Source organism: Dreissena polymorpha, chromosome 2 (genome assembly GCF_020536995.1).
Source record: "Dreissena polymorpha isolate Duluth1 chromosome 2, UMN_Dpol_1.0, whole genome shotgun sequence".
NCBI lineage: Eukaryota > Metazoa > Mollusca > Bivalvia > Myida > Dreissenidae > Dreissena > Dreissena polymorpha.
This window is the reverse complement of record NC_068356.1, coordinates 71677354-71688345: the sequence shown is the minus strand read 5'-3', so window position 1 is coordinate 71688345 and position 10992 is coordinate 71677354. Positions and strand designations below refer to the sequence as shown.

The 10992-nt window shown below is 35.3% G+C and overlaps 1 protein-coding gene and 1 long non-coding RNA gene across 4 annotated transcripts in view; one reads left to right on the top strand and one right to left on the bottom strand.

The window, feature by feature from the left end:
- Positions 1 to 10992, bottom strand: part of LOC127867563 (uncharacterized) — a 74080-nt gene that overhangs the window by 36046 nt on the left and 27042 nt on the right. The window lies entirely within an intron of this gene.
- Positions 158 to 2522, top strand: LOC127867566 (uncharacterized). Its single transcript, XR_008043558.1, has 3 exons — positions 158 to 286; positions 519 to 703; positions 1495 to 2522. It is a non-coding gene; the product is annotated as an uncharacterized LOC127867566 (long non-coding RNA).

The window sequence follows — 10992 nt, the reverse complement described above, 5'->3', positions numbered from 1 at the left end:
CCAGTAAATTTACAGGACCGACAAGCCAAACACTGTCCTTATTTGGGGTCAGTAAGATTGGATATCAATTTTTATTCACACAATACTGATGAACATTTGGTCATTTGTATAAATTCTAATTTTCTATGTCCCTTAATAGTTCAATGTTCAAATCTTCAGGACGAGTTTGCCATATGCAGTCGCTGATGTTGGAACTTGGGACAAGTAGTTTGAATACATTGCCCAGCACAGGCAGTCTGAAATGCTGGAATAAGACATATGGGGGTGCAAAACAGCATGAAGCAAGGTATTCTTTGGTGTGAAACATGTTGAAAAAAGGTTTACATATACATCCAGCTAGTTCTATTATTTTGGAACTGGTTGATCAATCTCACATGCACAAGTTGAATGACAGTGACAGTCACAATGTTTACATTTTAAAATTAATGTATGTGTCTCAATCTGTTTTCTTATCTAATGTTGTTACATGTACTGTCATGAGTCTGCATCCAAAGTTCCATTGGTTACCCTCTTGGCAGCTACGTATGATTCGGGGTAAAGTCGCCATGGTTAGCCCAGGCAGCCTTCCGGCACTTTGTCAGAGGCCAGATCATCAGAGATGTGATTTAGAGTCATGAGGTAGCTGCTGTCAAAGATTGGGCTCGAATCTGACAAGCAGCCAATAGTTTGCCTTTTAAAGAGTGCGGCATATCATTCCCACAAGGTACATTTTATAACAAAATGAATAAATACTTGTTATATACATGTGTCACCATTATTCAATCGAGCTGTTCATAATGTTATTATATTTTAATAAGAGTGAACTGCAACCTCAGTTTTATTGTACTTTCACCTATATGGAACATGTGTTTGTAAATGTTTTTAATGTTTCTTATGATTCAAGACAAATAGTGTAAGCATTTTTTTTGTTTGTTTTGATAATACTATGTGTAATTAGTTAAATATTTTAGAAAAATATGTACAGTACTATATGATTGAATGCATATACTTCACTTTCCTTATTTTATCCGAAGAAGAACTTCAATGTTGAGTTTGTAAATATGTTTTAACATGTTTGGTATTCATATTAGTTGTTGCTATTTTATATGTGTTCTGTTCTTGTAGTAAGTTCATGTACTGTAATAAGGTATTGATAAGAAAAGTTCATTGGTTTGGTTTAAAAATGTATTAAGCATTTAGATGATTAATTACTATTATGTATATCTGTCATAGACTTTATAACTGGCAATTTGTTTTAGATAAATAATGTTGGATTAATTGTGGCTTCAAGGCACAGAAGACATCCCAGATACAGATGATTCCTTGAGATCCAACATCACATGAAATTATTTCATTTTTGATTGGTAAATGTTTGGACACTAACAACTTTATCAGGATTTAAGATCAAATAAGCAAGCATAGATATACACATATATATCCAGTTCAAACTGTGTTTGATTTCAGTTATTAGTGCTATGTTCATATTGTATAAACCATTAACTTCAACAATTACAGAAGACGTGCATTGCCCCATCTTCTTTGTCCAGCCACCTGGCCTGACTTGTAACAGGTATCGGGATTCCCTGCTGGAGTAGTTGTGTGCTAACTTCTTGGGTTCAACCACCAATGATGGATTTCCCAAGGCTACAGCTACATACTGAAGATGATAGTCAACAGTCAGCTTGTGATGTAAGAAACGGGCATTCAGCCGACGAATATAAACCAGCACATCTTTACTGCTTGCTAGGTATATAGTTATGAGTACATGCAACTGTTTAGTTGTTGAAACTTTTTAATTGTTTTCCCTTGTGTCATCAGTAACAGCATTTAGCCAATGTAAATTTTGATGTATTCTTAATTAAGTTATCATGGAACCTTTGAATAGAATAATGTAAGTGTTAATATCTGTAACATTATTGTTAATTTTATTATTAAGCTAAATAATTTTTGTGTACATTATTCTTTCTTGAAGAAATTTGTGATAAAATGATTTCGCTTTCCAAGCACGTGTTCTTTGTACACATGTTCATGTATTTGACTTTATCTGTTTGTTGTATCTGTTTGTTGTACATTGTTATACTAGTTGGAAACTGTGTAGCGCTATGATTGTAGCAATTATATTGATAATTTGATAGAAAATGACTGTTCCACAATACTATTTAGTGTCTGTTCATGTCAATCTAGTCAATTAAATTTCATAGTGTTGTGTTAAAATTATTGGAGATTATTTAATGCATGTTATATCAATTAAAAAGTGATATTTCTTACAGTACAAGTAATCCAACTATTATTCTCGTTAAGTGTTACAACTCTGATTGTATATGAATATTGAAAAGTCATATAGATCTAAATATATTTTATGCTGCACAAACTTTGTGTCATGTTGAGTTATTTCTGTTACTATCCTAGTATAAGAAACATACAATTGTAGTTCTCTAGAATTGGCAGTTATTTAAATATTTGTTTTGTTTTATTTGTTGCAGTTTCTTACTGCCTCAATTGTACCAACACATGTAAATAAATACGACAAATTTGCAACACGCTGCTAGGTTATCTGTTGTGATTTGCAATCCGGAACAATAATCAATTAAAATAAGAAATGCATTTAATTGTTTCTTTAACAAAAATGTGTAGTGTAAAAAGGTCAGTTGCCTTGGAGATGGGAATCCACACGAGATCCTGATCCAGGGCAGCTCTAAAGGCGAGCCCCTATGGTACATGTCATAAATAAAGTGACATCTGCCTTCAAAAGCAGATGAAGAATGAATTTTGTATAAAAGAGCTTTAAACAAGTATTTCAACATTTATGTATCAAGACTTATGGAAATAGTTAATGTAGATGACAGAAATAATTGTAAGCAATATTGCTGTTACTGGAAAAATCCTTATAGTGTAAGCAAACATACCTTTCCATATGGAGAGGAAATCCAGGTTCATATCCTGGTGGGGATCCCATATCAGCAGCAACTCGCATAATGTACATATAAATTATACAAAGAATAGTATGTGTTGTCATAGTGTATGATATTTAATATTCATATTAAAATAGATATTAAGTTTTTGATGATTTTTTCTATCACACACACACATATGCAATATTTATATGTATTTTTACTTTATGCGATTTATCATTAGTATTAAGACACCATCATTAGTTCCACGCTACAAAAAAGGCCCATCACTTTGTCCTGGCAATATATATATATGTGCATACAGTGGGTGTCTACCTTATTCTCCATACAGCGTGGTATAACATGTGTTGATTTTAACATTTAACAACGTTTTGCAAAATTTTAAGTGAATGCGTCGGTTTGTTTAAGGTAGCGCACCTCTAATGGGCACATATCCAAATATAATCGAATTAATTATTTTCTTAATCAGCATCATTTCACTGAACTACATGCAAATTTGTAGGTAGGCTTTCCATGCTTTTTAAAAAAATATACCGATTTTTTCAAAACCACCCCCACGCCCGGCTTTTGTCCAGTTTATTTTCACCCCCGGGGTATATAAAAGTTCTATAATTCATTCAAATTTCCAAATATGGGCATGCAGTTGGTGTGTACAGATGCTGTAAAGGTGTTTAAAGTTTAAACAAGATGAAATAAGTATTCTTTTACAGACATTTATTTTTTACAAATTTTTATCTATGAAAGAGCGCCATGAAATCTAAGTGATTTCAGCCAAGTAAAAATTGGGTCGGTTAAAAACAAAGTGTCATAAAATTCAAAATAGTATCATTTAAGTCATATTTTAAACTTAGTTTTTATAGAAACACTATATACAGCTAAAAAACCAAGAACTAGACAGATTTACCGTTTACTTTTTGAAATAAAAATAAAAATGCAACATACATGGTTCGTATTTTCAACAGTAAATCACCCAATTTCGCCATAACGTTGTTTTAATTTTAATAATTGAAGAATGTGCATAAAAATTGCAACATATTTAACAATAAATATAGCTTATATGCCATATTAAATCCAATTACGTTAGAAAATAAATAAAACGCGTCGCAAAAAAGTATACGTCGTCGGCAGGATTCGAACCTGCGCGGGAATATCCCAAAAGATTTCTAGTCTATCGCCTTAACCACTAGGCTACGGCACCTAATAGTAGGCTCTTCAACCTTCGAAGAAATCGCGGGAAATCATTAGAGGTGCGCTACCTTAAAAAAACACGAACTGTTATGTGATTATTGTGTCGATCACAGAAACCATCTAAATCTTCAAATATATTTAACAAAATCGCGTCACTTTATTTTATTGTTCAGGGACCAATACAAACATATAGGTCCCTGCATTGTTCTTCAGTACCAAGATGGCGGCTCGAGGGGCGGTAATCCGGGAGTAATCGATTTCTGGGATTGTCTATATATGGGAGAGGTATAGGGCGCACTCATTTTAGTTCTTTTAGTACCCATGCTGGGAGCATATCTGGGCCCGGTGCCTTTTGGGGATTAAGCTTCATCAGCAGCTTCAGCACTCCATGGGGCGTAACCTGGATTTGTGGCATGGTTGGTGCTGGTTCCCCATCTGGGGTTGGATTAGCATTACTGCCCTTGTCAAGGGTGACCACTGACTGATGTTGTCGGTTCAGTAAGTTGGCCCTGTCAAGAGGCTCATTATTATTCATGTTATGATAAAATATCGCATATTCTATATATACATCGCAGCTAAAGAACCTTTATGTGTTGGTCGGTAAAAGGGTGGTGTCAGTATTTTTTGAAGAGTTTCGACTTTTTGTTATTTTTTAAATGCCTTTTCATTGTGCATGTCTTATTTAATGAGTGAAAGTTCGATCGATTGCAGCTAAAAACACTCAGTATATTGTCTTCCAACAGTCCCATTGAAGAGATAGCTTTAAAGCGATGCTTTCATGAGCTCTCATGCCGGACATGTTTAAGAACAGTGTGGTTTAATAAGTACAAATGAACATTTTTACAATCTATATTTTAAAAAAGGTACCCACAGATACGCCCAGAAGACAGTGCGGGTCTATGTTCTTATGGTGTTATCACACGTGGGTTTATCCGCAAGACCGACATTTTACTGACCTTTCAGACGTTAAATCGTGGTGAGGCTTTTCTGTGAAAACTTACTTTGCAGATATGAACAATCATATCACGTTGATAGGTCTGAAGAAAGAGATCGGTTATAGCTATACTCGAAATCAGTCGAATCACGTCGCAATGTGCACCCAGGTTTCGAAGAGCAAATGCGTCTCTAAACCTAAGATAATATAAGAAAACAGTTCATTTTGTTTCGAAAAAAACATATCTGAAGATCAATCGCACATGGTGACTGTTTGTCCTCTTTGACTGGACGTCTTGCTCATGTTTGTTCCGCGTAAACATGAAAACTTAAAGCAGTAGAGTGTAAGTGTAATGTTTAGCATTCGTTTGATAACCTTAAATACTGAAAACAACATTGAAGTTGGACAAAAAAGTTGTTTCAATATAGGATAATATTTAAATGTCATGAGAATTCGAACATACCGGTAATATCTTTCGACAAGAGGCGTACCGATTAAACAATTCCTATTTCTGCCAAAATTATTAATGAAATCAAAATCAATGTTTAAGCTTTCAAATAATTAATGATATGCTTCATTCATGAAAAAAGGCAATATGCCCAACACTCCACATGTAGCACAAAACAACGACGTCTGTAACCGATTGATGGTTAGGCATGTTACGCCATTTAGATATCTGTACATGCATATGGTAAGTTGAAGATGCAACAACATTTTGTTTTGATTATAAAATACGTTCGGAAACAATGTGAGTAAAAAAATAAACTTACCTTTATTTGTCCGATTCTTTAAATAAAAAAAACATTTTTATTTGTGCGCAAAGCTCACAAATAATGCAGACGCAATTTTGCAAATCAGTATGCCTTAGCTACGGTAGGACCCGTAACCTATGACTGCCTGTGTGGATAACTCGAGTACAATTTAGCAGACGACAAATGCTTAAAGCGTTTGGTTTAACCACCTCATCTGCCTGTTCTTACTGGTACACTACAAAGTGTATTTAACAGCTTGTTAGACAACGTTGGCCAGTCTAGTGTTTATCATTGAAATCTGTACATTGGCTGCTTTCAGGGAAAACGGGGCTTAATGCACGTCAAATAAGATAAGCCTGTGCACACTGATTAGTTGTATCAATGATTTGAAAAAAACAATACATCTCGACCTGTGCTTTAAGAACACTCTTTAAAAATTTGAATGGGTTGTGGTCATTTCAAACTTGCAATATAAAAAGCTATAAAATAATTTTGAAAACTGAGTTGCGTCTAAGATTCTACAACAGCGAAAAAATTCATCGCCTTGAGCGCTTTGATTTTTATTTCGCAGTCTCATGAGAACGTTGCATTGTACACCAGCGGCAAGGTTGATAACTCATGTTTAAAAGTTATAATAGTATACAAGAGTTATCTCGTTATTACCACTGATCATCACTAATGGAGTTTCTTGTGTTTGAAAATCCGACACTAATATCACTAAACATGTACATGCAATATCAACCTTGGTTCTCTGAATCATATTTACCTATTTTTCTTTTTTGCAACAATGCATTGTGTATTATCAGTTTTATAAAGTGAACTATACTGATTACGTACACCTAACTATATCAATCTATTTAAATCTAACCTTATCAAGCGTGTTTATCAATTTTGTGACATACTGTGCATTAAGCTCATTGTATGTTCATTGTGTGGTCCATAAAATACCTGATTTGGGATTAGTCGGTATTTTCAAGCTGTTTAGCACCCAGTGTTTAATTTAATTTCGATTTCAAGTATTTCATTTATGTCACACGGAGCGTTGCGAAACTTCGTGCGTTTAATTCGATTAAGTTGAATTCGAATGAATGAGTTAAAGTTTTACTACTTACAGCACATTGAAAGTTAACTTAACCGATTTAAACTGAATTATTTTATTTTGATTTCAATAAATAAGGATTAACGTTTAAAGCGAGGTAACAAAGTGGTTAGTGTTTAACATAATACAATTGTCTTCTGCTTAGCAAGCGGAGGAATATATCGCACGATTTCTCAGACACGTGGTCCGATCTGATAGGAGATGTAAAAAGAAAAGTGAATTGATAGATCCGTGAGAGCAAAAAAATCGACTGGAATCGAATTCATTCAGTGCTGTGGGAGAGGCGAGTTTCACGTTTGCTCAGTGGTTACACTGGAATGAAAACTCCAGTCAAGCGTGAGGACTAGTTGTGTCACCGTAATACCGGACGCAACGGAGCAGACGACTTTGTTACGCGTTTCGTTTGCTGTGTGTCGACTGTTAATTCGGACAGCTCAGCTGGGTTTAGAAAACTCGTATTGATTTCAAATAGTGGTGTTTTCTTACGGAAGGAAATAAACTATTTCTTCAAGGCTATATCAAAGGCTGTTTCGAAAGTGTATCCAAAATGGATTTTCGCTTTTGTTATTACGGATTATTTTGTCTTCTGCTACAGACGGTAAGTTGTCATCCATTTACATAATTTATAATATCAATATTTGCTTATCACATATGTATTAGGAATATGAGCTGATTTCATATAATGAAAATTCCGTACATTTGATATATTTGTATTGATGACGAAATAATTTAAATGTGGTAATTTTTTAACCGAGCATAAAGGAAATACCGATTTTAATATAAAAAAATCCAAGAATAAGTCGTACTTGTAGAAGCAGCGCGCATTAACTGTCGATGCAGTTATTGTATCAGTAAAACATGCTTGTAGTAATGATAGTCTACATGTAAGCCGCTTTCTTTTTTATCTGTAAAGAAATTGGTATCAATTGTATGACATTATTGTTACACAAATTGTAGGTTTTGACGACCATTGCCACCACAATATCGGTAGATAACCGTCATTATCTTCATTTAAAATATCAAGTTAAGGGGGGGGGGGTCAAATTACATTAACAGGAATAAAGTGCTCAGATAATGTGCATTTAGGCCACTGGGTTTAGCAATTTCACGTTGGTAACACATGTTTTCCATTTTCTTGTCATTGACACCTAAATAGTCCTATATGTCTGATGGTTTTTGGTTGATAAACGTTAACATACAATTTGCATGTATTAATTTAAAAAAGTTGTCATCTCGACACTAAAACTTAAACGTTGGTGATGATTTAGTAAATGTATCATTTGTCGGTGTTTAAATTAAATACAGTTTGGTGGAAAAGTAAATCTGTTTGCAAATTTACACTTTCGAAAAGATGTATGAAGCAAACGTTCTTAAAAGCCAAGCACACGTTTTCGTTCGATCCATCCTTATTGTTAATTATAATTACTAATTTTTTGTCACGATGCCAAAAGAACGATATGACAAGCATATATTACATCGGCATATTGCATATAAGTAATGCCGGACTCTATCATTCGAACAATGGTCACAGCTCGGTTTTCTTGAACATCGTTTAATCTGAAATAATATGATACATAGCCACTCTTGTTTGATCCAAGTTTCAACCCGTACAGGACCATTGCATGTGTTGGCTGATTGCTCTCGTATGTGACGCATTGGGCATCCCATCAAGGTTTCGTCTGTACCAAATAATTATGGTCCTCGTTTAGACACCATTGGTCTTATTAAGTTTTGTTAAAACCAATTCATTTAAGCTCTTTTGCATCGAAATTATATCGAAATTATAAGCTGATTGATAAGTGTCGTGTTCTTCTCCAGTCCAGGATGGACCGTCTTAATGGCGATATGATGAGAACACTCCCGAAGTACGGATCAAACTCGGAACATCTCTCGATCTATTGGCAAACACTATTTCTACTGCAAAAACGCGACCTGTTATCAGTGTACTTGATATAAATCCTTGCTATATATTCCTTGCAGCGACCCAAACGTGTTCCGAAACTAATACATTTTTAAGTGACCCTATCAGTGTACTTAATATAAATCCTTGCTATATTTTCCTTGCAGCGACCCAAACGTGTTCCGAAACTAATAAATTTTTATGTTACCCTAACTTGTCATACGTGGATTTTTTGACTGAGTCATGCTTTTTCAGACATGTACTAAATTGATTTATGTAAATGTATTATATTTCGTCAGTAGGGATTTGTTAAGTTAAAAAAATACCCGAATTAAGTGCATGACGGATGTGGAAAAGCTACAAATGGATGTGCATTCTAAAAAAAGCACAGACGCATAACTTATCTTATAGTGTTGCGATTGTTGAAGCTTTACTCGAGAATGCTGGTCGTATTATGTTAAGTTTTCACGCTTCCAGGCTTAGGTCGAGGGTCTTGCTATTTCCGCACATACATTGTCTGACGCCGACAAGTATCATGTAGCCCATATATCTTGAGAGTGTTTTACATGAGATAAGGCACAAAAGAAACTCTAACGCGATGTAAAGAAAATGAACTTTATCTGTAACACGCATTTGTCGATTTTAATATTGATATTATGATGAAATGTTAATGCAACCGGAAACGTCAAGGTTGAAGAGAATGTGTGATTTATCAGTGATACGCGTCTTGCGAAAATGTATATTATGCCATATGCAACCAGCATAGCTTTATACGAGCTGTCAGTCTGGTACGCTGTCGGCTATTAAGTCCCGCAAGGTTCCGTTTTATCATTAGCGGACTGGCAAGCTCTTGACCAGACTGCGTGGATGCATCGGCTTGTCTGGAGCTACTCTGACCACGTAGCGCATGAGAACTATTTTCGGATGACGCGGATCCAGTATGCACGCAGGTCCACTTTAAGTGACAGGTTTAAACGATTGCATATGTTAAATCACTAACTTTAGACAACGGTCTTTAACTGAAACTTGAAACCGCTAGATGAATGTTTTAAGGATATTGAAACTTTACGAGATGACAATAATAGCGGGAATTGTTTTCAGAACAAAAGGTTAATAGAACAATGGCTCATGTGTAACACACAGGGTTGTCACGGGCCTCGTCGAAGCGGACGTTAACGGCGTGTGAGCGCGGCTCACAAAGATCGGTCTCAGGGAGAAGTGCATCGTAAGTCTGTTTGCCACGGCTGACAGTTTGTACAATGACGGAACAATGGGATAAAATGGTATGCAAACGTTTTTCTTGAAGTTTCGCGTTCCGGGCATCCATTTACCAATTAATCTGAGCAAATGATTGCGTGATTCCGGATCATCGTTTAAGCGAAAGTTGAATCACTTCCGGCTATGTTACGAACGCGGCGCAAACACAGGAAAGAGCAGCAATGCTGATGGCACTTTTGTCTTAAGAAGTGTCACAATGCTGTCGCCAGAATGAGTCACTGTGGTGTTGACTTGTTTTCTTAAATGCCTAACAGGGTTTCGCGATTGCAAAAAATAAATATTTCATAGAGGGGTTGTCCTTAGACTTGTGTTAATTGTTTTTAGGTTTGGCGGTTGAGAACCTGATAAGCTGTAAAACGTTGTCAAACTTTTTTGTAGTTTTGATGCATAGGATCAGTAAAGCTTCCGCTGTTGTATTCGTGAGTTCCTGGTTTTTGCTTGATTTAACAGTGCGTTGATGCTTTTTGTTAATAGCACCATTCTCAACGAATGTTTTTTTAACATAAACGTTTTAATGTGCATATACAGTATCATGTAAATACTACGTATTAATTTGGGCGAAGTTTTGTTGGTAAGCAATTTATTGAAACTTATTTTCTATGCAATCTGACAAAGCGGCTTGAGGGAGAAAGTAAGACATGACAATGAAAGTTCTAGTTTTTAATTGGTTGCTATTTTGTTGAGACTGTCTATTGCCAGTGGCTAGTGATATGTATCAATCCGATTATAATGGACCATCTTTCACGCGCTAATTTATTATAATTAATTAGGATTTTTTTTGTAAATTTTATTTTCCTGGGGCTCCGGACCTCTCGATGCAGAATCCATCGTTCTACCACTACACCACGCAGGCTTTCGAGTTTAAACAGTAGTCTATACTTTCACGCTTTGGTAAATTGACAAAATTGAAAAAAGTTGTTTCAGATTCGCACATTTTCGTTTTAGTTATG